Here is a 27,326-nt window from a genome sequence, read left to right on the forward strand (position 1 = left end):
CATTTTCCCTTCAGAATTCTATTGGTAACTCCAAGGAGTTCAAAGTGTTTTTCTAATTTTATCACTTAGAATCGAGTTGGTAATTAGCTAGCCAGAGTAAAATAGCAATAATTTAAAACTATTTACTAAGATAATAAAAATAGTAGAAAAACATCTCTACTAAAAGTTTGGGACATGTTGTCTCAGAAGTATCCACGAAGTCCAGGCGGAAGTAGAAAACTTAGCAGTACAAATGGCTAAAGATTAAGTGTGGATGGATGAAAGTCCTTTTCTTCCTTCTTGGGGTCCTGATGAAGTTCCCTTGAAGTACCTTGTGTCTAATTTGTCTTTAGCTCCTGACACAATACTCTTGCCATTGTGGATAGGAAACCCTAAAATCCCATACCTTTTGAGGTTTACAAGATCTTCTCCCTATGGTCAAGGAGTAGAGAGAAGGGATAGAAACTGTCTCCTCCCCACAAAGTGATTCCCTTTTTGAACAAATTTATCCAAGCCCCATGGAGCATGACTGATTTTCCTCAACCAATCAGAAGACACTTTCCCATGTAGTGTCATTTGTTTTCATCCAATGGTCCCAAAGCATTTCAATCTTCCTTTGATTGTTCACACCTAGTTTATGCCTTTGATTGATTCAATAGATATTTCTAGGCCTTGTTCATTCCTAGTTTGTACTTCTGCTTGCTTGATTGATTTAATGGAGAAGTTGAGGCCCTTTGTCATAACTGAGACTAGAGTATGGACCACTTCTCTTTCACACAGATAAGTATATCAAAAGAAGAATTGATGAAGAAAGACTTCCTGGAAGAGGTAATACCTGAGCTAAGCTGAATTTGAATGAAGTAAAGTGTTCAGGAATGTGGAAATAATGGAAGATGATGGAGATTATGGAAGGTGATGGAGATGATGGAAGATGATGGAGATGATGGAGGTGATGAAAAATGTTGAAAGATGATTGAGATGATGGAAGCAAGGATTTTAGGTACAAAGTTGAGCTTGTGTGAAGGCAACAAGATAAGATATGAAACATCAAATTCAAGGAAAAACTACTAATATGATTTTTACTGGACTTTGGAATGGAAGGGGAAGGCTATAAGGTTGGAAAGAAATAGGAATCAGACCTGGAAAAATCTTATATGTGAGGCTACAGAATGGGCATTTACTGAGTAATAAGGAGGTATTAAAAGTTTTTGAGCCACCTGGTAACTCGGAGAAAAAGAGGTACTTTTAATCCCATTGTCAAATATTAGAGCTGGAAGAATCCTTATAGCATAAAGTGGAGATCTTAGATCTAGAGCTAGAAGAGACTCAGTGGCCATCTAGAACAACCCCCTCATAATATGAATGAAAGAACTGAGACTTTCGTGAAATGACACATCTAATAAATATCAGAGGCAGATTTGAAGTCAGATCTTCCCTATTCAAGATCCATCACTCTTTCACTGTACCACACTGCCTCTAAGCTAGAAAGGACCTCAGAAAGCAGAATGTAAGACCTCAAAAATCCAAACCAAATCCCATTCTTACAATGTAGGATTTCAGAGCTTAATGAGACCTCAGATAATAAACTATTAAACCTGGAAAAAGAGCTTGGCTCATAGACTACCAGATCTGTATGATTTTAATGATCATCTAGCCCAATCTGCTTCTGTCATATAAAAGCAAACTGAGACACAGAGCAGGGAGAGAAGAGACTTGTCCAAAGAGACTCCATCAGACAGTAACAGAATTGGGACTGTGGTTCTGCTCCCCTATCTGTAGCTCTTTCTACTATGCCACATTAGAGCCTGAAATGATCGAAGATCTTAAAATAGACACGGCATTCTATTTACCAATATTTTCCATCTGAATCCTGTTTCCAATTATTTCTCCAGTGGCAGTGTCAAATGAAATTCAGTTCTGGTCTTTCTGATGAATAAAATCAAGAGATAAACAGGAGGGGGGAAGGCACACGGGCTTGCTCTTCTCTCCCATCACCACATTCTGTCCCATTTCAGGATGCCCATTTCATGATCCCCCTCCCCACCCTCAGGACTGGGCATGTTTTGAGTTGGAATCATATTAAATCAATTATGAACCATTCCCATATTTGGTGCTGCTGTTAAAATACTTTTGATAATCTCACATTTGTTGTGCATGGGGGTAGGGAAAAAACTTCATGCCATAAGGAACAATGTAAAAACCCCATGATTGCTCCGATGTGACTTATACTCTCACTAGCTTTCCCACTAATTTCTCTTTTCTGTCACCAAATGCCAAGAAGGAATACAATAAGATAGAAATTCAAATGAAGTCCATGTGGTGAGTTTGTCTCAGTTGCCTCCTATGTTGAATGCTCTGCAGCCTTCTGACTGGCTTCTGCAATGGAAGAGGGATGATGATATCATACAAAAAGATGCTGGATTTAGAAAATCTGAGCCATATATTTAGCTTTGTGACTTTGGTTAGATGTCCACTTCTCACTCAATCTCAGTTTCCTCATCTATAAAATGGTGGTGGGGAAGTTGAACTCTATGGCCTTTAAAATCACCTTCTGTTTTAAGTCTATGTTCTTATACTCCTAGGAGAATTACATATTTCACAGGGCTGATATGAGGACGATACTTTGTAAATCATCATAATAATATAAAATTAATAATTACAATCATATAATTAATTATACCATAATTATTAGTAAATTATATATTAAATTAAGATTGCATAGAATATATTAAATAATTACATGACAAAATTATATAATAACTAATGATAATAAACTACTTTCATAGGTTCCTTTTGGAGGAGATGACTTTGGATTCTTGAAGGAAAGGCCAGTAGAGTCCTTTCTAGCAAGCCTATATAAAGAACAGGCCCAACAGCTGAGGTAATGTATTTTGCCCAATGTCATGCAGCTAGAATCTAAGCCAGATTGAACCTGGAGTCCTTTGACTCCAAATCCATTCCTCTTTACATTTTGATGGTGCAGTTTTTGAAAATAACATCATTGATATTTTCATAGGAACTTCAATATTAATTAGTGTTGTTATTAAGGATCACAGTGGTAAAAGGTCTGCACTGAGTAGAAGAGGGGGCTGGCAGGACCTTGGTGACCAACAGCTGGAAAGGTGGTCCCAGGACTCATCTGTAAAAACTCCAGGATTGCTCTGATGTGACATACTCTCACTAGCTTTCCCACTAAATTTTGATTAATTAATCAAGAATGTGAATATCTGCATCCTACTCTTGTTACCCAATTTTCATAAAAATGTTTTGAACCTCAGAGTTATCCTTTGTCGCTGTTGACCAGTTCACTGAGAAAGAAACTTTGACTTCTTTTGTGTATCAACATGTCGGTTCCAATTAAGGGCCAGAAAATATAGGGAGCTTCAGAGTTTAGGGAAGGTCCCAATACTCCCAGTATCAACGTCATTCTCCTGCATGTCAGTGACACAGAACAGAAGTAGAAAGCAGCCCAAGTAAATAATTACCTACCCTAGAAGGTGACAAATAGAATTCTACATGATTTGTCAAGGGAAGACTTTTTGAACATTCATTTCTTACAGCAAACAAAAACTTCCCATTTCATTTAAGAATTCACTGAGTCTACATTATGTGTCCAGGACTATAGGAATACCAAGGTGTATGAAGTGATCTGTGCTTTCAGGGGTCTCACATTCTCATTAGGAAAACAAATTTTTTATACATAAGACTTATAAAAGATGGCTAATGATAAAAATCACCACCAACAGTAGAGGCTCTAGGTACCTCAGGAATATAGGACATATTTCTGTGGACTCTGTGGGCAGCTCCATAAAAGGCTTCCAGGAAGATGAAGTTGTTGAGAAATTTGGGAAATGATCACACACCTGGCACTGAGGCATAATGAAGTGGAGATGGGGAACATCTGTTCAAGCTCTCTCAGCCCAAATCTCAGCAGCTCATCACTCCTTGACATTGCCCTCCTGAAATTTTCATTCTTTAAAAGATGAATGAACCAATGGGAACTTCTATCCCAGATCTGATTTTCACCAGTGTTGATCGTTGAGGTGGAGACTATGAGACTCTTTTCAGGGAATCAATGTTTCTCTGCTCCCCTTTTGGGTTAAGTCAGGCAGAGGCTTACACACAAATCCAATTTTGGGAGGAGAGAAGCTAAAAGATAAAGGATAGGTATATGTATGACTTAAAATTCTACAGGGGAGTCTGTCTAGGAAGGATGGGAAACTCTTAAAAATGAAATTCTGAAGGCAGAAAGAGAAATAATTTTGATGTGGAGGGAAAGGGAGAGTTGTTAAAAATTAGTGCTTCCTAAACTTTTCCCACTCACAACCCCTTTTTGCTTGAGAAATTTTTACATGACCCTAGATATATTGGTTTATAAAAATAAGTATTCATAATGTATAGGTTTATAAAATAAGAATTCAAATCAAACATTTTTGATAATAAATCATAATTTTGTGACTCTACATTCAATTACGAGATTCCATATAGGATTGTGAATTACAGTAGCTGGGATCTAAATAAATTAAAACAAGATAATAAATATATAAAGCTTTACAAATGTTAAAAGTACTGGCTATTAATATTGTGTATTAGCTATTATATTCTATATGTACTTATATACAAGAAGTCCCACAAATTGTTTTATGCTATTAAGATTTAATACTGCACTAAACCTATATGTACATGTTGTAGCTCCTTCTCTTGTCCCCCCTTTAGAATATAAGTTCTTTGAGGATAAGAATTCTTGCATTTGTTTGATTTTCAGTACTTAGTCCAATGTGTCTGGCTCCTAGGAGGTGGTTAGCAAATAGTTGGTTTAAATGCATGCACAGGGAACTTACCCATGAATTTTGAGAGGGGAAAAAGACTTTAAAAGATTAGAATCAGAAGTTTGTAACCAAGGAAAGAAACACCTACCATGGGGTTGAGTCAAGATGGCAGAGAGAACACATGTTTCTTTCTGACCTCCCACAACCCTCAGACTAATTACCAAATCCAGCCTCTGAATTAGTTCTGGACTGGCAGAATTCACAAATATTGGGAATGCAACAAATTACTAGCAGAAGATAATTTTGAAGATCACCAGAAAAGATCTGTTTTAATCGGGCACAGGGGGAGGTGGGCCAAGTACAAGGAGACCGAGCACAGATGCCTAATGCAGAGAGCACAGACCGGGGTGGTGTGGGATCTGTGGGGCAGAGAATCTACAGGGAGGATTCAACAACAGTGTTGGCTACTCTGCCCTGGGAGCAAGCCAGTAGATCAGCAGAGAAGTTATAAAACATCCAACACAAACACAAAAGGGTAAATAGAGAACCCTGAAATGCCAGAATTTCATGGGACCTGGCCATGCCCACCCAGCACCGGAATTCAGTCAGCACAACTGTGGCCACTTATGGAGGAAACTTGAACAATCTCACTTGCCCTAGAAGCAGATCTCAATTTTTTAAAGAAATAAGTAAAAAAGCAAAAAGAACTCTGATCATAGATAGTTTTTATGGTGCAAGAGAACAGATTTCAAATCTGAGGAGACTAAAAGCAGATCACCTCTAGATGAAGCCCCAAAGGATGATACAAATTGATCCCCATCACACAAGGCTCTCCTAGAAGAAATTTTAAAGGATCTTAAAAGAGAGCTAGAAGAAAAATGGGGAGAGAAAAGGAGAACTTTACAAGAGGGTTTAGAAAAGGCTACACAGAAATTATCTGAAGAAAATTCACTACAAAATAGATTTAGTGAAATGGAAAAAGCATATAACTCATTAAAATTAGACTTGACAAAATGGAAAAAGAAAACAACTCCCAGAAAAACAGAATTTATGAAATGGAAAAAGAAAATAACTCCTTAAAAAACAGAATTTGTGAAATGGAAAAAAAATCCACAGAACAAAACAATTCATTTAAAAATTCAATTGGACAAATACAAAAAGAAGTTTAAAAAAAGTAAATGAATAAAATAATTCACTAAAAATCAGAATTGAACAATTGGAAATGAATGACTCAATGAGACATCAAGAATCAGTCAAGTAAAACCAAAAAAAATGAAAAAATAGAAAAAAAATACCAACTTGGGAAAACAACTAACCTGGAAAATAGATCTAGGAGAGACAATCTAAGGATTATTGGATTTCCTGAAAACCATGATGAAAAAAAAAGAGCCTAGATACTATTTTTCTGGAAATCATCAAAGAGAATTGCCCAGATGTCATAGAATCAGAAGGTAAAATAGTCATTGAAAGAATTCACTGAATACCTCCTGAAAGAGACCTGAAAATTAAAACATCAAGGAATATTGTAGCTAAATTTCAGAACTATCGGCCCAAGGAAAAAATATTACAAGCAGCCAGAAAAAAAACTATTCAAATACCAAGTAGCCATAATAAGGATTACCCAGGACCTAGCAGCTTCCATCTTAAAGGATTGAAAGGCCTGGAATCTGATATTCCAAAAGGCAAAGGAACTTGGAATGCAGCCACGAATAAACTACCCTGATAAACTGAGCATTTTCTTTCAGGGATGAAAATTAGCATTCAATGAAACAGGTGAATTCTCTTTATTTCTGATGAAAAGACCAAAGCTAAACAACAACAACAAAAAAAATTGATCTCTAAATATAGAACTCAAGAGAAGCATAAAAAGGTAAAAAGAAAAGAACTCTTCAGAACTGTATTTCTGTTATGAGTATACATAGAGTGCACATATAATTTGATTTTACTGATATAATATAAAAAAAGAAACTACAGATGGAAAGGGGATTGTACCAGAAAAAGGAGAAAGTGAAGGTAAAATGAGAGAAATTACATCTCATGAAGAGGCAAAGGAAACCTATTATAATTGAGGGAAAAAAGGGAGGGGGATGAACATTTTGTGAATCTTACTCTCATTAGATTTGATGCAAAGAAAAAAATATTAGACATATTTGGTTTCACAAAGAAACTTACCTTATAGAAAAGTGGGAGGGGAAAGTGGAAAAGGGAAGGGGTAGGCTAAATAGAAGGGGAAAATAGAAATAGTAGGGGAAAGGTATAAGAAAGGGGAAAGGATTATAAAGGGGGAGGGCTGCTTGAGGCAAGTGGTGCTCATAAGTAAAATGCTGAAGAGGAGGGAAAGGGGAAAAGGAAAGAGAAAAGTATAATTTGGGGTTAATAAAATTCCAACAAATACCGAATTAGTAGTCTTAATCATAAATGTGAATAGGGTGAACTCTCATAAAATGAAAATGGATCGCATACTGTATTAAAAGTCAGAATCCTACAATATGTTGTTTATAAGAAACACATTTAAAGCAGAGTGATACATACAGAGTAAAGGTAAAAGGCTGAAGCAGAATCTATTATACATCAGGTGAAGTAAAAAAAAAAAAATGAGGTAGTCATCCTGATTTCAGATCAAGCAAAGCAAAAATTGATCTAATTAATTTTATTCTGCTGCTTCCTTTTTTTTTTTTACTGGTTTGATTTGATTTTTCTTATGCAGCACAATAATTGTATAAACATGTATATATATATTAAATTTAACATATATTTCTACCGTGTTTAACATATATTGGACTACTTGCCATCTAGCGGAGGGTGTGGGGAAAGGGAGGGAAAATTGGAACACAAGGTTTTGCAATGACTACTGTTAAACAATTGTCTACCTATTTGTTTTGAAAAATAATAAGTTTTAATTTTTAAAAAAAATGTGATACCACTACATTGCTCTGTAAGAATGGTGTTCAGAGTTTAAGTATTTAGACTGAACTGTGATTGGAAAACAAAGCTAGGAACAAAAAGTATTTTTAGCTATAGTGGGAGGGAATCACAGTGGAGTATTAAAGAAAGATTATGACTCCTATTGAAAGTGGACAGGATGGTGATAAGCAATGACAGAGAGAAGTCAAGAACTGGTCACTTTTATTTCTGTCTTCTTTTCAAAGAGAACAAAAGTGGCTAATAGGGAATTGATACCTACTTAAGGTAAGTAAGAAAGTTGCTAAAGACACTTGACTGTCCTTGATGAGTTTAAGTCATTATCCATCAGTGAGCTATGCTCTCAGGAAGAGAAAGAGCTAGTGAACCACATTCACCAATACTTGAAAGACTAAGAACAGGAGAGGTACCTGAGGAAAAGCCTCTGTACTAATTTCCAGAGAAAGAGAACAAAACACATTGTACACATTATAGGCTAGTGAATTCAACTTTAATTCCTGAGAAAAGTTCAGAATGTTTTATTAAAGGAATGATTAGTGAACATCTGGAAATGGAATTGGTGATCACATAAAGCGAGCGTGGTATAGTCAAGGACAGGGCATGTGTGGTATAGGCTTTCAGCCATTGTCAGCTGCCTCAGTTTAAATTAGGGGGTCCACAAACTACTTTTGGAAAGCTCAATCCATCTAAAACCTGTTTTTGTACAGCCTGCAAGAATGTACAATTTTTAAATACAATAAATGCTGTTTGCCTTTATTATTAGAAATGGCATAGTAATGATGATTTCAAGGGAACTGAATTTAGTATTAAAACAAAAAGTAATAAAAAAATCTTTAAAAAAAGAATAAGTTGAATCAGACCTCATTTCCTTTTTTGACAGTTACTAAATTGATAGATCAAGGGATTGCTGTAGATATACTTAGATTTTAGCAAAGCATTTGCCAAGGTGTCTTGTGATGTTCCTTTGAAAAGATGAACAGATGTGGTCCACCCTAGTAGTTGCCAAATTATTTTTGATTACTCAACACTGAGTCAAAAAATTTTGAGCATCTCCAATCCCCATATTTACTCATTTGTACATTACATACATGTAATACTGTTCTAATAATTATATACATTACCCAACTTATACAAAATAGAACTTAAAGATGAAAGAATATTTGATCCCAGAGTTAATGGGAGCCACTGGAGTTTACTGAATAAGGGAATGGTGTGGTCAGATCAGAGAACCAGAGAAAAATCACTTGGCAGCTATGTGGAGAATGGACTGGAATGGGGAGATAAGGAATCTGTGTCAATAGTTCTGGTGAGTAGTAATGAGCAACTGACCTAAGTTAGTAGATACCTCAGTAGAGAGAAATAGAGATGGTATGGAGAAATGGCAATGTTTGGCAATTAATTGATTAGGTGAAGGAGAATGAGGATGATGTTGAGATTGTGAACCTCATTGACTGTCAGGGTAGTGCTATCCTTGACAATATTAGGGAAGTTTGAACAGGATGGGTTGGGACAGGCCAGGAGAATATAATATAATGAGACCTATTTTTGCAACTCTTCCATGGCTTTTGTGCTTTACTCCATTGAAAATGAAAAGGAAGGCAATTGTTTTATTTAACTAGATTCTGCCCTGGATTCTGGAGTCCACTTTTCAGCAGCACACCTGATGAAGTAATACCTGAGGGGACAGGGAATTGGATTATTGAGGAGGTATGGAATTTTCCCAAAGCCAAGAAAGTCATTAGATTATAATTGCCCAGGGCAGCCAATGGCTGGAATCTAGGACCTTGTGCAGTGCAGAGAGTGGGCAAAATGAGGGTGTGTTCATGAATAAGAATGTTTTTGAGACAAAGCCTATGATTGGCTTTTAGAAGAAGTGAAATCTCTTATTTTGGCCAGCACCAGATAGGAATGTCTGATGTGGTTGGGTAACAAGGAAGACCTGGCCCATGCTGTCACTGGGGGGGAGGGGAAGCCTTCAGGCCAGATATTGGGACTATGACACACATGGTCCTCGACCCTTATCACAAAGCTCCCTTAAGGTTTATTATAAGCACTTTCTTCCCAGCATTGCTTCGTGGCAGCCCCTCTGTGTGTGGCTACCCCCATTTCACAGAAGAAGAGATTGAGACTAATAAAGTGAGGGTCCTAGGTGAATGCCAAATGTGGCCCTGCACCTCGAAGTCACCTCCCCATGAAGTCTTCATCACTTCTTGCTTCCCGAGGGAGCCCGCTGATTACAAAAGCCTGGAGCTGCCTTTGACAGCTCTCATGAGATGCCCGATTAGCGCAGGCCCAGGGTGGGGCCTTTCTTCTGCCTTGGCAGCCTGGGAATGACCTCAGAAACCAGTTTCATTAAAAGAACATGAAGACTGTAGGGCAGCAACGCCCAAAAGGGGGGAAATGGCTGCCCTGAATGATTGACCCAAAAGCCCCTCAGGTGAAATATGGTCCCTTGTTCAATTAGATAATAAAGGAGACATAGGACGGATGACTTAATTTTGATTGGTGCAGAAAAACAGTTTTTAGTAAATCGCTTATTTTCTGCATATTCTCCTGGGACCAACAGAGCTGGAGCTTTCACAATTTAGCTGTGTGATGTGGAGGAAAGATCCTTGGAAAGATCTCAGGGGGCCGGGCCTACAGCCCTAGATTTGTTAATTAACTCATTGAGTGACTTTGGTCAGGTCCCTTCCTTTTCAGGCTTCATTCTCTGTAAAATGAGAGTTTTGAGCTTATGTTCTCTCACCTCCCTTCTGGCTCCAGCAGTCTATGACGCTAAAGTGACCTCTAAAGCCATATTTATTTTTTGGCAGGGAAGCTGAAAGTGACTAATTCACAGCCCATTTGAAGAGTCTGTCACCTTGTTTTCTGAAGATACAGAGTCATCGAGGTGGGATTTTTCAGCTGACATTGAGTTGGCATTCTGTGGCACGAGAAGATCTGAATTAATGCAGTCACAACAGTCAAGGCTATTAAACCCTCTTCAAACATTGTATTTGCCTCCAGGAATCCCAATTCTTACACAAAGAAATAGTAGGGTATTCCAGAAAAGATACACCCCTTCCAGAAAGGCTGCCCACCCCTCACCCATCTCTTTGCACAAAATGTCTTCTTCTCCATGCATTTATCCCCTCCCTGCTCACTCAGAGAGTTGTCTGGTTTTGTTTGAGCTTAAATAGCCAAAAGGACATAGAATCATCAGTGCAGTGACTAACAGATAGTGGGCATTTAATAAGTGTTTATTTTCATATATCTGAAGCAATAAAGGACCTCAAAGGCTTTCTAATCTAACCTCCCATTTTACAACTGGAGAAATACAGATCATATACAATCAGAGGTGGGTTTTGAATCAGGGTTTTCCAACTTTCCATTATAATGGAGACATCCTTGCAAGCTAATAAAATAAGAGGTCACCAATGTAATGTCATTTGAAGTGCCCCCCAACCTTTCCCCTCACCATCCTACCAGACTCATCCTTTCCCTCTGCCTTATGTTCTTACATTAAATATTCATTCCTTTTGTTTGTTGCAGCTCTTTTTGTAGTATCAAGAACTGGAAATTGAGTGGGTGCCCATCATTTGGGGAATGGCTGAATATGAATGGAATGGAATATTATTGTTCTATAAGAAATGGTGAGCAGTCTAAAAAGACTTGCATGAAGAGATGCTGAGTGATGTGAATGGAACCAGGAGAACACAGCAACAATAAGATTATGTAAAGATCAACTACAATGGACTTGCACCTTCCCAACAATGAGGTGATTCAAAACAATTCCAATAGACTTGGGATAGAAAGTGACATCTGCATTCAAAGAGAGAACTATAGAAACTGAATGTAAATTGAAGTCTAGTATTTTCACCTTTTTATTTGTTTATTTTGTTGTTATTTTTTTTTCCTTTTGGTCTGATTTTTCTTGTACAACATAAGAAATAGGAAAATATGCTTAAAAGAACTGAACACATTTAACCTCTATCAGATTGTTTGCTGTCTGAGGAAGGGGGAGATAAAAGAGGGAAGGATAAATGTTTGGAATACAAAGTCTTACAAAAATGAATGTTGAAAATTATCTTTATATGCATTTGGAAAAATCAAATATTATTGAGAAAAAAACCCCAAAACTGGTCTCAAGGCTTTTCCATCTTTAGGAGTCAGTATATAGAATGTTAGGAATAGAAGAGGCTGAAGAATACAGAACATGGATGTTAGAACAGAAACAGAATTTGCAATGGGAAATGTGGTAAGAGGCCTTAGATCCTTCATTTGATCCAAAGTCTATGACCCTATCTACTACCACTGGGCACAATATACCTTTGCGACCTTTGCATTTCTGTGTTCCTCTTCTCCACTTCTGTGCTGCCATCTTCTCCTCCCCATCTCCACACCCCTACCTCCACACCCCCACCTCAATGCATCCTAGTCTGAGAACCATCCTAAAGGATAGCTTTCTTAGATAGCCACAAATTAATTAGCCATCATTAAGGTATTAGGGACTAAACACATTAAAACAAAAGGCATCCCAAGGGTCTTACATTTAAGAGTTACATTTTTAAGACAGGCACAAAATAAACTAAGAATTTTGGGACATACTGTATTCTAAGTTTCAGGTGATTAAAAATTAATGTTTATACATGAATACATGTCATAAGATAGATCCATATCATAGCTTCAGAGCTGGAAGAGACTTTAAAGACCTCAACTTTAATTTTATAGATAAAGAAACTTAAGACAAAGAGAAGTTAAATGATCAGTTCAGGATCACATAGATAGTAAATGTCTGAGATGGAATTTGAGATGGGAATCATGATTTCCTAACTCCCAGTCCACAGTATTTTTGGTTAGGGCTCCTCTAAAACTAGGCATTTAAAATTTATTATTATTATTTTTAATAATAATAATAATAACTTTTTATTTTTCAAAATACATGCAAAGATAATTTTCAACATTCACTTTTGCAAATCTAATGTTCCGAATTTTTTCCCTTTCCTCCCTCTCCTCTCCCTCAGATAGCAAATAATCCAATATAGGTTAAACATTTGCAATTCTTCTAAACATTTTTACATTTATCATGCTGTGCAAGAAAAATTAGAACAAAAGGGAGGAAAATGAAAAAGAAAAACAAACAAACAATAAAAACAATAATAACAACAAAGGTGAATATATTAAATTGTAATCCACATTCAGTCTCCATAGTTTTCTCTCTGGATGCAGATGACTCTATCACAAGACTATTGGAATTGAACCACACATTTTCTGTGTGTGTGTGTGTGTAGGGGAAAGGTACAAAATTATTTCCAAACATCGTTGTCTCTAAGGTCAAAAGCAGTCTGAAATGTCAGTGAAGAAAATAAATCCTCTCCCTGCTAATGAGTAATAATAAAAGCAGATCATATTTTAATTGACACCTGAAGTTTTACAAAGAGTGTTCCTACCAATAATACTGTGAGGTAATTAGTACAATCAATCAATCAACCAACAAATATTTGTTTAGTGCCTACTACGTGCTAGGGATACAAGTAGGAAGTAAAACAATCCCTAATGACAAGGACCTTCCATTCTAATAGAGGAGACAGACAAATATGAAACTATCTATAGGGAAAAATATTAAGTGAAGAGCTATCTATGTCAAGTAGTTAACAAGGTAGTTTGGGAAAAAGGACCTTATGGCTGGGGATTTGGGTAAGATTGCATGTGGAAGATAGTGCTTGAGATGATTCTTTTATTTTAAATTTTCTTTGTAAGTTTCAAAATTTATTTTAAACAAATAGGAAATGGAAAAAAAAACATTGCCATGTGCCCAGCAGACCAGAAGAAATGATTCAATATAAAACAATACATTTTCATTTCAAAAAAACCTATATAATAAATGCCACATATTATTTTCAAAGCTGCTTTGTTTTTCTTTACTTCCTTATTGGTTTTCCTTTGTTCTCTGCAGTATACTTTTTACTATATTTCTCCTGCTCCTACACACTAAAGAAAGCTATAACTAAGCATGTATATATGTATGTATATATATACATATATCTGTATACAAAGATTTTTATAAACACACACATATGCATATGCACTTATACACATAGATATAAGATCATACTATGCTTTTGTCTATCTATCCTGTTCTGTGAAGGTGGATAGCATCTTCCTTTTTAAAGTCCAAATCTTTCCATGTTTTTCTAAATCAACCAGTTCATCATTTCCTACCCTCCAGCAATATTCCATCCCATCACACCCTATCTGAGAGACTGTCTACAAAAATGTTATCACAATTTTCTTCATAGAGAGACTATTCTTGGCTACATAGGTTTTATTTATACAAGAAATTTTAATGTAAGGTAATCAAAACTTTCCATTTTACATTTCAACAATGCCCCCCTCTTATCTTAAGGCAGCAAGGGGCTCTATGAAGAAGGGGTAAGACCTGGAACCAAGAAAGGGAGAACTGCATGTAAGGAACAGAGAGAAGACCAGTTTGGTGGATGGCAGAAGATGAGAGAGGGAACTAAACTCAATGAATCTCGAAATCTAAGTCGAGGCAATGTTGTGTGTGTAGGATTTCAGATACTAAAGAGAAGAGTTTATATGTTATTCTACAGTCAATATAAGAACGATAATTTCTATTTACAGTTAGTTTTAGTGTTTTAGAGAAGTGGAGGCACTTTGCCCATAGATTCCTATCTACCTGGAATCAGAGATGGATTCTCCTGACTCAAAGTCTAATTCTTGCTCCAGTTCCATGGGGTCCCTTGTAACTTGGCAGGGAGCTTCCAGACAGGCCCTCTGGACACAAGCATCTCTCAAGCTTCACTTTGAAAAGGACCAGGCTTTAGGAATACCCCCAAAATGGCCACATACGCTTGGATATTCTGAACCAGAACCCTCAATACATTAGCTTACACTAAGTACTGAGCTGCCCACTGCAAAAAAGACCCTCTAGTGTCTCTGCATTTAAAAGGGTGACAGCTTCATAAGCTCCAGACCTCTTCTGGGCTGCCTGTTTATCCTTGTTATCATTTATCCTCTGGTGGTTGGCAGTATATGGGAATTATACCCAATGAATCTTGAAAGCTTGCTACCATTTATTCTCTGGGAAAAAAAGAAAAGAAAAAGCAAAGAAAAGGAGAGAGATATGCAAATTCAGACTGTATTTTCTTGGAAATTCAGTCCATCTCTCCCCCACTCCTCCCCCATCTCACTTCTTTGGACAGCATCTTTTAATATCTCATCAGAAAATCTTGGACCCAAGCCACACTAACCTCTTCACATTTCAGGCAGTTCACAGATCCTATTTCACGGCTCATTCAAAAGGAAGATTAGAAGGACTTTTTCCATCCAGAGTATTAAATGATTTAATTCACAAGGGACTCAAGTCAACACAAGTAGCCCCCAACAGCGTGATTCCCATCTAATTCCCCATTTGCCACTCTGACTGCACCATGCTTAATCTGGGCATAGGTATAACTGTCTGCCAAGTCACAGAAGTTTTAAAACAGAGGTTTTGTAGCCCATATCACTGCCACGTGAAACCTTTGAGAGTCAGATCTCTCCCTGAAGAAAAGGTACCACTGGGGATTTCAAACTAATTTCCCAATAATAATGTTCTAAGGAAACACAAGCGGTAACAAATTACCCCCATAAAATGACTGTTTCTATGGAAAGGAACCTGGTAAACATTTAATTTAATGTTAAGACACAAAGTCAAAGATTCACAGAGCAGTTTTAACCATAATGGACCTTAAGCCTTTCACCAATCTACACTCCTCATCTGGAAAGTGAAAAGATCAGGCTCTGAGATTGTTTCCATATTGAAATCTGTGATCCTCAGTAATAGAAAGGTCTGTCACTCAGGATAATTGGGCTTTATAGTTTTGGTTCAGTTGTTATCCAGCTATGATGCCATAGGGAATTCACCTTTTTGGAGTCAGTTTCCTCTTCTGCAAAACATGACAAATGTGCTAAACAACTTCTCAAGTCCTTTCCAACTCTAACATTTTTGTTCTATATTTTAAACTTTTCTCCAGATCTGATATTCTCTGTTCTCATATTTCTCCCACCTCTGATCTTTTATGTTCTAAGATCTCCCCAGCTCTGACATTCTAGGTTTTAAATCTCTCCCAGCTTTGACAATATATGTTCTAAAGTTTCTCCTTATTCTGACAATGTTCTAAAGTCTCACCTAAATCTGAAATTTGATGTTCTAAGGACTCCTACATTTCAAGTTCTAAAGTCCCTCCCAGCTCTGACTTTCTATATTCTAAAGTCCCCTTAACTCTGATAGTGTACGTTCTAAGGATACGTTCAGTTCTGACATTTTAAATTCTAAAGTCTAAAGTCTCCCCAGCTCTGACATTCTGTGTTCTAAAGTCTCATCTAGATCTGAAATTTGATTGTTCTAAGGCCTCTTCCAGCTCCAGCTTTGTCTTTCTACATTCTAGAGTCCTTAACTCTAATAGTCTATGTTCTAAGAATACTTTCAGCTCTGACATTTTAAATTTTAAAGTCAAACTCTGACAGGCTATGGTCTAAAGTCTCCCCAGCTCTAAAATTCCGTGTTCTAAAGTCTCACCTAGATCTGAAATTCAACGTTCTCAGGACACTTTCAGCTCCAGCTGTAATCTGCATTCTAAAGTCTCCTTAATTCTGATAATCTATGTTCTAAGGACACTTGCAGCTTACATTCAATGTTCTAAATCTGTTTGTAGTGTGTCAGAAGTTACTGATACCAGAAAAGGAGGAAAAGAGGCAACGAGGCATTCTCAAGCAAACAGGTATGAAGCTGTCAGGCAATTCCAGGCCCTCTCCCAGGTCTATCATAGGTGTCAGGAGGTAACCTCAGGTTTGCTGTTAGTCCCTGAAGGAAGGGAAAAAGTCTTGGAAGTGGTGACAGAAGATGTATGAAGAGAGAACTTGGGTCAAACTGAGAGTGTGTTTGTGTGGAAGGCTTGAGAGTCTTAGTCTATGAGGTTTTGAGAATGATAAGGCAGAAAGAGGATAGATTGCGGGGACTTGGAAACTGTAAGAGCAATAAGAAGAGGTCTTAGTGTTATTTAGGAGAGAGGGAAGATAAATTCTAGGGTGAGAGAGTTGCTGTTCAGTCCCGGCTGTACATTGCTGAGCTGCCCTGAACCAGAAAGAATAGCATCGTTATGCCCCCAACATATGGTGTACATAATAGTGTGAAAGGGCAGGGCTAAATTGCTGTTAATCAAAACTGGTCTTATCCCATTCACTCCAATCAGGCATTTTCTGGGCTCCTCTTAGTTTCTTTTGAGAAGAGAATACTAGAAGGACAGGAAGGAAAGATTGATCATACTTATGTATATATAGTTGTGGACAGTTGAATGCCAGCAATCTTAGGACATCAGTATTCTAAGGTTCCTTTCAGTCCTGACATTCTGCAACTCTTATCTCAGTTTTATACACAAATCTCATATCATGTCCCAGTGGCAAATGATACACACTTCATCATGCTGCTCATACCAGACTCTTTGATAGCCAAGAAGAAGCTAGTCAAGTGACAGCCACCGGGACCAGATGTAAAGGTGAGCATCAGTACAATGGATGCTGACATGAGATTTTAGTGGATCTGGTCTCAAGATCAAGCTAGCACAGCCCAGGAATTAAAAGCTGTGGTGTTGTGCATTTATTTCAGTCATGTCTGACTCTTTGGGATCCTACTTGGTTTTCTTGGCAAAGACACTGGAGTGGTTTGCCATTTCCTTCTCCACTTCATTTTACAGATGGGGAAACTGAGGTAAACAGGATCAAGTGACTTGCTCAGGGTCACACAGCTCAAAAGTATTCAAGGCCAGATTTGAACTTTGGAAGATAAACCTTCCTGACTTCAGGCCCAGTTCTCTATCCATTGTACTATCACGCTTCCTCAGAATCAGAAGACCCAACTTCAAGTTCAAGCTCTGTTAATAATAATAGTAATAATAAATAAATAACATTTCTATAGCATTTTAAGGTTTTCAAGGGACTTTGATATATATAATAAAAATAATAACCAGTATTTATATAGTACTTTAAGGTTTTCAAAGAATTTTAATACATATTTACATATATATGATACATATGACTCGTGATCTTTTCAACAATGCTGTTCTATTATCTCCATTTTACAGAGGATAAATCTGAGACACATAGAGGTTATGTGTTTTGCCCACAGCCACACAGCTACTATATATCTGAGGTTATAGTTGAACTCAAGACTTCCTGACTTCAAGTCCCATGCTATATGCATGGTGCTGACTACTTGTCCCATTGGGTGATATTAGCCAAGTCAACTTTCCTTTCTGGGTCTCGGTTTCCTTATGTGTAGAACTAATTCTCTACATGAACTTGGACAAGTTTTTTCTCTCTGAGTCTCAGTTTCCTTACTTGTAGAAGGGTAGTAATAATCATAACTTTCAAGGTTATTGAGATTATGGATATGTTACCTCTGCACAAACTAAAAAATACTATTATGTAAGTTATAATGATGATGACAGCATTCAGAATTTCAACCTTGAATAGATGCTGAGGGCAGATAGATGGAAGGCAGAAAGACCTGAATTCAAATGTGACTTCAGATACTTCCTAAATATGTGACCCTGGGAAAGTCACTTAACCCTGTTTGCCTCAGTTTCCTCAAATGTAAAATGAGCCAGAGAAGAAAATGGCAACCCACTTCAGTCTCTCTGCCAAGAAAATTCTAAATGGGTTACAAAGTGCCACTCTGGAGAAAAGAGGAAGCAGACAAATGTTCCTCTTTTTTAGCTAACTCTTGGGAGGCAGAATTATACTCTCAAAAGGGAACTAGATCAAGATTTGGGTTATCCAGCTCCTAATTCTATCACTTACTAGCTATGTGTTTAGGCAGGTGTCAGGCAAGTATTTTTTCCTTCTTTGGGACTTGGGTTCTTTATCTAACAAAATGAGGATGTTCCAGCTTGACATCTTTAAGGTCCCTTCCAGTTCTGATGATATTCTAGGTTCTAGGTTCTAAGAACACTTCCAGTTCTAGCACATTAAAGGGATCTTTAACCTTTTTGTGGTCCTAGACTTCATGGGCATTTTGGTAAAACATGAATTCCTTTTCAGAATAATGTTTAAAATACACAAAATAAAATATATAACATTATAAAAGAAACTAATTAAACTATAGCTATCAAAATGTTAAAAAAAAAGTCCACAGATCTCAGATTCAAAACTTTTGCATTAGACTCTACCATTCCATGCTCAATGTTCTACTGAAAAGAAAGAGCTCAAGTTGGATTGCATTTGGGAAATTGTGATTTCTAATTGCTCACTGCTGCCAAAGTCATCCTTTTAACACCAGTATTCTCTAGATGATGGTGTATAGTTGGAGATGAGGGAAAACTATTAGCTCTAATAATTATAATGATAACATAGTCTCAGAAGAGTTAAAATTGCCAACATCCCTGGAGACATATGGCTATAGGTAGAACATAGCATGTTATTAACAGTTACTTTGAAAGCAAGTGAAATAGGATGTGATGTATATTGAAAAGAGTACTGTAACTTCCAGATGATAAAAATAAGGGGAGATTGCTAACATACTGGATGATGAATTAAGGATCCTGAAAGGTCTTCTAAGCTAGGACATTGAGCTGATTCTAATAAGATGATGGAGGCATATTTATATAGCAGCTTGTCTGAAAATGATCTGCAGGTTTTGGTGGACTACAAGCTCAATATTATTTAACTGTATGATATGGTAGTCAAAATAATAGCTTGTAGAGATAAGGAGGTGGTCATTCTATTCTGAGCATCCTGATCAGGCCATATCTGGAATACTGAGTCCCAAGTCTTAGGAAAGTCATTGATAATTAGTAAAATGTCCAAAGTAGAAAGTCTCAAATCCATGTCACATGAGATTTACATGAAGGATCCTGGCTGCATTTAGTTTGAAGATAAAGAGTTTAATCTGAAAGATTTGGGATTGAGGAACACATTAAAGCTGTTTTCAAGTACTTGAAAGGATGTCCTATGAAAGGGATCAGTTTGGCTTGAGATTACATAATCAATAGCAAAGGACTAGAAATGGAAGAGACAATGGAAGAGACAAATTTAGATTTGAAATTAGGAAAAACTTCAACTAAGTTCTAAAACTTAGAACTATCTTAAAATAGAAAAGGGAGTCAGAGAGAGGGTAGATTTCCTCTCTTCCCTACTTTGGAGTTCTTTAAACAAAGCATAAATGATCACTTACTTTTAGTGGGTTGCAGTGGAGATTCTTTGGTGGGAGGGAGTAATGGAGTGAACTAAATGGCCCTTGATGTTTCTTCCAAGTAAAAAATGTGATTCTGTTGAAGGTACCTTTAAGCCCAATGTTTTGATTCTATGCTCCTAATAGCCTCCTCACATTTGAATTTGCTCCTGAGAATGAAGATTTCACAACTTCAAACACTATACTGTACTTTTATTTCATGTGCAGAATCATATCTTTAGTCAAGGGTTCTCTGGGTACTTCTCAGAACTTCCCAGGATCATCATGAAGCTAGTGATGTTAGGGACCTTAAAAACCAACTCCTTCATCTCACAAATGATATAACCAAGGTTAAGAGAAGTGAGGTCACTTGTCCAAGACCATGGAGGTAATGTAGTAAAAGTGGTACTTGAACTTGGGTCCTGATTCCCTCAGGCCATTCCCTGACAGTCATTTAGAGCAAAGCCAAAGGGAAGAACTACCCATAGAACTCTCCTTTTCGGTTTTGGACAGAGTACTTCCTGAAGCCCTCCCCAAGCTAGATGCACCCCTGCCCCGCTCCCAAAGGAGCTCTGGCAAGAGACCATTAAGTTAGGAAGCTCTTGTCAGTGTTTATGAACCCTTAGACCAGTTATTGAACAATGTGCTGACTTAGAACACTTCTCTAGTTTTCTCCCTCATTTTTCTTGGCTTTCTTTACAGGCTTCTTGCCAACATGGGCCAGGAACTACTTCTTGCCATCATTTGAGCCAGCTGTTTCTTCTTGCTTACTCCTGAAAGCTTCCTTAGCTGTCTTATTTAGGGACTGAGCCATATTGGGAATAAAGGTGGCTAGATCTGAGGTGGCAGATTGCCTCATTTATCTTCCTTTATTCCTTCCTGCCCTGTACACCAGTACCATCTTCCTTGCCAAGTCCACGGATTTCTTGGTTTTTGACTATTCTCTTAGGCCCCAAATTACTCAACCCACCTGACTCAACAGTCAATAACTAACCCATCTTGCTCTGAGAATTTATCTTGAATGTGTTTAGGTGAAGTCAAATCAACAAGCATTTATAAAGGACATAATGTAGCAGACCCTCTCCTAATCGCTGGAGATACAAAGAAATACAAAAATAATCCTTACTCTCAATGAGCTCACTGTCTACTATGGGAGACAATAAGCAAACAACAATGTGCAAACAAGATATATAAAGGATAACTTAGAGGTAATTTTAGAGGGAAGGCACTAACATGAAGGAAGGACCAGGAAAGGCTTCTTGCAGAAGGCAGAATTTTAGCTGTGGCTTGAAGAAAGTTCTTTATGAGTGGGGATAGAATACACACTTCTTTATGGCAGAGGTTGGTATCTCACTTTTGATTTTTTTTATTCTTATTGCCTTAAGACAGATTAATCTTAATGGAGCAATCCATTAAGATGGATCCCCCTTTGTTAGGAAGGATTTAAATATGGATTTTTTAAAATTTTCTGAATTCAGGTATTAAGAATTAAGCACAAAGTAAGTTAAAAATATTCGTTAATTAGTTGATAAACCAGTCATTCCATTACTGAGTCTGATCCTCTTCTGGATGCTGGAACATTCTCTCTCTTTTTCTCTCTCACTCTCTTTGTCTCTCTGTCTCTCTCTCTCTTTTTCTCTCCTCCTCCTCTTCCTCCTCCTCCTCCTCCTCCTCTTTCTCCTCCTCCTCCTCCTCCTCCTCCTCCTCCTCCCCCCTCTGTCTCCCTCTGTGTCTCTCTCTCTCTCTCTTTTTCTGTTTCTGTTTCTCTCTATCTTTGTCTCTCTCTGTCTCTGTCCCTGTATCTCTGTCTCTCTCCCTCTGTCTCTTTTTTTCTCTCTCTCATGCAGAGCCATCAACCACCATTTTGACATATAGAGCTGCTGACTGCCTAAAGTCTGGCGTCATACCAGAGCTGTTCAATCTCAGACACTTGATTTCCTGCTAGAATGTATAAAATAAATCAATCATTTAGTACATTCAAAATGATCATCCAGCAGTCCCTTATTGACTTTTGTATATTTTGCTCCCTTTCTATAAAAAGTACTTTAGGGACAAAATAGACAATATTAGTGACAAAAAAATGAAAGGAGAATTGAGTATGTGTTGGGGAGCGGGGGATGGAGTGGAGAGTCTTGTCTTTCAGAATGACCTTTTCCATAACAGATGGTTGCTGTTAGGATCCTGTGACCTCTGACTCCAAGAGTCCTGTGACATCTGGCACAGGGTTACCCAAGAGAAAAAGGTAGGACTCAGACAGTGCACACTCATCATTGGTCTTGTGACAAGATGTCATCAGTTCCTGAGTTCTTTGGGGGGCTGTGTCACAAGACCTCCAGGAGTACAGTTGACTGTCCAAGGCTTTCCCCAGGGGTACACATAGCTCAGGGGAACAGAGGTGCACAGGGAGAACCACTGGGACCCACAGACTCTCCCATGTTACACTGCTCCACCAAAAGGAGGTCTTACCTGATTTTTCTGCTATTGCATCTAAAAGCTCAGTTGGACGAATCTAAAAGTACAGGCCCAGCCTGACTAGGGGAAGCTTAGCTTTTCTAGGTCACCTTGAGAAAACTGCAGAGGGAAGAAGAGCTTGGTGCTTTCTTTAGGGTGACTGGCAAAAGCTCATCATTTTCCTGTTTCATATCATTTTAATTGCTCCATTTTCCTGATGATGGCAAGAACTGCAAATCACTCTGATGATGGTGATAATAACAATAATGACAATAATAACAACTGACATGTAGATGGCACTCTAAAATTTCTAAAAAGCTTTTTCTATATTATTTCCTTTGAACTTTATTGCACACCTATGAGATAGGTTACTTTGGATATCATTCTCCCACTTTGTAGGTGAGGAAACAGGCAAAGAGAAATTTAGGTCATCTGCCCATGGTCACATAGTTACTAATGTTAGAAAAAGGATTTGTACATAGGTCTTCCTGGTTCTAGTACTCCATCCACTATGCCATGTTAGCCTAATCCCATGTTAGGATTATTTGGAAGGATCTTAGAACAACTGAGAGTAAGAAGATGTCTCAGAGGGCCATCTACTCTAATTTTCTACCAAAAACTTTGTTGATGTTGAGTCATTTCATCTTATCCTATCCTTTGTGACCCTAGTTGGGGTTTTCTTGACCAAGATTCTGGTGGAGTTTGCCATTTCCTTTTCCAGCTCATTTTATAGATGAGGAATTGGCACAAGCAGTGACTTGCATAAGGATACAGAGCTACTAAATATCTAAAGCCTGGTGCTCTGTCCACTGTCCTGCACCTGAAGTATGAATCTCCAATACAAGGTAACTTATAAAAGGCCATCCAGTCTCTTCAACAAAGGTCCCCTATCATAGATATGAAGCTCATTCTTCCCCCAAACAATCCATTTCACTGATAGATCATTTTAAATAATTCAGTATTTCTTTATATGGAACCATAGTCTGCTTCCCTGTAGCTTCCCCCAATTGGTTCCTGTTTTGCCCTCCAAGGCTAAGCAGAGCAAGCTTAAATCTTTCTTCCATACAACCCTGTACGTGTTTGAAGACAACAATCATGTCCTTTAGGATTGATTTCATTCATCACTGAAATCATTGAACTGCTAAGGGAAGCTGTGGAACTTTTCTCAGGAGATCTTCAGAATTAAGATGCATTCCCCTTTTTCTGAGAGGATTTAAATGTGGTCTTTTTTGAATCCAGGAAAAAGGAACTTGAGACCCTCTTAAGATCCTCTTCAGTTACTAAGATTTGATTACAGACTATTCCTAATTTGTTAACAAAAAGTACTATTTGAAAGAATTTCTCCTGAGATTTCTCTCTTCTCTTTCAGAAAGTTCTTTCAATGCATCAGCAGAATGTGGTCATCAGCATCTGGTGAATAACTGACATGATAATAATTCACATGTGCACAGGGCTTTACAGTTAACATTATTTTCACATGTGTGATTTCATCTGATCCTCACAAAAGTGAAAGACAGTGGAAATTCATTTCAATGCAGCTAGCATGTTAAAGGGCAAGACATTGTGCTTCACACTAGGGGGTTCAAAGACAACAATGAAAACAATTTCTGCTTTTGAGGAGAGTATATTTTATGGGGAACTAAAATTTGTACAGGTCAGCTGGGTGGTGTAGCTGGGCCTAGAGTCAAGAAGTCCTGAATTCAAATCAAATATTTACTAACTGTGTGACCCTGAGCAAGTCAATTAACCCTGCTTGCCTCAGTTTCCTCATCTGTAAAATTAACTGGAGAAGGAAAAGCAAACAACTCCAGTATCTTTGCCAAGAAAATCCCAAATGGGGTCGCAGAGTTTGATAAGATGAAAACAATAATAAATTTTGTACAGATAGGTCCTGATTAGTGTGAATAATATATCTCCTGAGGTGGTTGTAGGTATTAAAATTCAATGGCCATTGATTCTAGTCCAGTAGAAATATGCAATATGAATTCAAATACTGCAACCACTCCTGGGGACTCTTTATTTGCCATTGTATGTATATATATTTACCATTTTATGTCTGTCTGTCAATCAGTCAACAAACATTTATTACCTCATTTGTTCCTTAAAAAAAAAAAAAAAACTCAGCAAGGTAGGAAGTGTGAGTATCATTAGTCTTGTTTTATATATAGCAATAAGAAAACTGAAGCTCAGAATTATTAAATAACTTGTCTAAACATACATTCAAGGTAGGATTTGAATTCTGGCATCTCCTGACTTTGAGCTCAACACCCTTTCCAATACTACCACATTGCCTTTTTAGATTCATAATATGACTTTGCTATGCTGAATTTCAGTTTCTTTCTCTGCAAAGTACTGACTTGTATTTGATGATATTTCAGCTCTCTTCTAGCTCTGAATTCTGTGTGTACAAGAGCTCTATGAGGATGGCTTTGCAGGGACTGATCTCCATTCTGTGCATTAATTTTGTTAACTGTCAGACTAGAAGACTGAAAAAAAAAGAGTTAATGAAGGAGTTAGACTAGCTGATAGCTAAGGTCCCTTCTAGCTCTAATATTCTGTGATTTTCTTCTTTGTGAGGGAAAGGGAATCTAATGAAGCCAGGTTCTCTGTGGGGTTATAGGTGTGAGCTTGACTGGCTTGCAGCCAAACCTAAAATATGGTAACCAGCCAAAGAGATGACCTTGGAAAACCATTCCAGAAAACTGCATCTCAAATTTCATTAGGGTAGCCCAGCTCGCCTCATTGAATGAGCTGTTATATGAGGAGGGTCTACAATGGGATCATTATTGGACAACACTCAAACTGGAGAGGGAGATCCAAATGGCTTTGGAGGTCTGTCTGGGGCCGTTCCATGGAAAAAAGAAACCCAGCACAGCCGTTCCAGCAGGGAGATTTCCTAGATACCCTTTGCCTTTCTGGGCCTGAGTTTCTTGCTACCTAATTCTAAGAAAATTCTCTCTACCGAGAGACTTAGTAGTCAAGCCAACAGAGATGAAATCAATGAGTTGGCCAGGGCTTTACCATGTTTTTGGCTGAGGTTATATATTCCCAAGCAAAGGGCTTTACATACTTGAGCAGTCAGGCTTGGATTACTTAGGATAGTGATTGAATTTCAGAGTAGACAGCTAACTGGTGAAATATCAATGATGCATAAAAGCCCACCATCTACAAACTTTGTAGGATCCTAGAATGTCTTAGGTGCAAAATAGCTTGCTTAATTCAAATCCCTCATTTTACAGATGGGAAAACTGAGGCCAGAGGGAGTTATGACAATGTTTCTGTGGAAAAAATATTTTCTCTCCTTGTTTTCTAGGTAAGCCTACCAAGAAAATGACATTGTATTATTGATGATTGAAACAAAAGAGAAGTAAGAAAAGTAAGCTGACTCAGCAGTCAGAAAGAGCTGAATTCAGATTCTACCTTTATATAAATTGTGCGACTCATGACATTTCACTTAATCTCTCAGTGACACAGATAATTTTTTAAGCATTAGTTATTATCTAAGAATTGCACATATTCAGGGGTGCAGAAAAATCTGTATACACAGAGTTCCCTACATGGCAGAAATTAAAGGTCTACATGAAAAAAATTCCTTAAAGCAGCATGGTAAGGGAAACAGAATTGAACATTGAGTTAGAGGACCTGGATTCAAATCCCCACTAGCTGTGTGACTATGGGCAAATCATTTCACCAGTATGCTCAGTGGATAGAATATTAGCTGCAGGAGGGAGCTTCTAATGCATGACATTGTAAACAACATTTCTCAGACAAGGGTCTTACGACCTCCTGAGACAGTTCTTTCATCTATAAACATTGTATCTCCCTCACGGGGATGTTGTGAGGAATGTGAGCTAACTCACCTGTCCTAATTGCATGTTGAACCCTGGTATATGAATGCCATGGAATACTATTATGCCTCAAGAAATGATGAACAAGTAGATTTCAGAAAATCCTGGGAAGACTTATATAAATTGATACAAAATGAAATGAGCAGAACCAGGAAAAAAGTGTAACCAGCAACATTGTATAATAATCAACTATGAATGGCAGCTTTTCTCAGCAACATAGTGATCCAAGATTAGTATAAAGAATTTATGAAAGAAATCCACACCCAAAGAAAGAATTGATAGACTTTGGATGCAGATTGAAGAATACTTTTTTTCACTTCACTCTTTTTTGTGGTTTTTATCCTTTTGATTTGTTTTTTATTTCACAATTGTGACTAATATGGAAATATTTTTTACATGATAGCACATGTATAACATATATCAAACTGCCTACCATTTTAAGAAGATGGAAAAGGAGGGGAGAGAAAAATTTGGAATTAAAAATCTCATAAAATGAATGCTAAAAATTGACTTGATATGTAATTGGGAAAAAATGAAGTATTATTAAAAAAGAGAAAAACATGATGACTTCAACTGAATTGGATGTTAAACATCCCAGTCCTTCATGGAGTATTTTATTTTTGCCATGGAAGAATTTAATTGAGCTTTCCAGAGCCCCATTCCTTCCCCAGATCAGAGCTTGTAAGGGAACTCAGAAAGTCATATCCTTCAGTCCCTTCACTGAACATCTGAGAAACAAAAGTCCCAATAGGAAAAAATGGTCATGGACTCAGAGGGTAAGAGAGCTAATGACCGTACCTAGGCTCTTGACCTTCTGCCTTGTTTATATTCCTTTCCATTATTCTACACTGCCCTAGACTGTTCTTGAAGGAAATCAGCCATAGAACTTGAATAGTTGCCCCAGCCTGGGCTCATTGTTCCCTGCACCCCTTCCTCAGGCAGTAGATGGGATGTTTCTCAAAGGCATCTGTCTCACGGTTTCACACATCCTCTGCAGCTCAGAGCCAGCCTCTTCACGAGCTTCATCAGAGCTCCTCTCCTGAGAAGGAAGATTTACAAATTTGTCATAAAGAAACTTTTTAAAGGTTAATGGTCAGTGAGGTGGGGGGGAAAGGCATGGTGGTGGGGAGCCCTAAACATATTCAC

The sequence above is a fragment of the Antechinus flavipes genome, chromosome 2 (genome assembly GCF_016432865.1).
Source record: "Antechinus flavipes isolate AdamAnt ecotype Samford, QLD, Australia chromosome 2, AdamAnt_v2, whole genome shotgun sequence".
NCBI classification, from domain to species: Eukaryota; Metazoa; Chordata; class Mammalia; order Dasyuromorphia; family Dasyuridae; genus Antechinus; species Antechinus flavipes.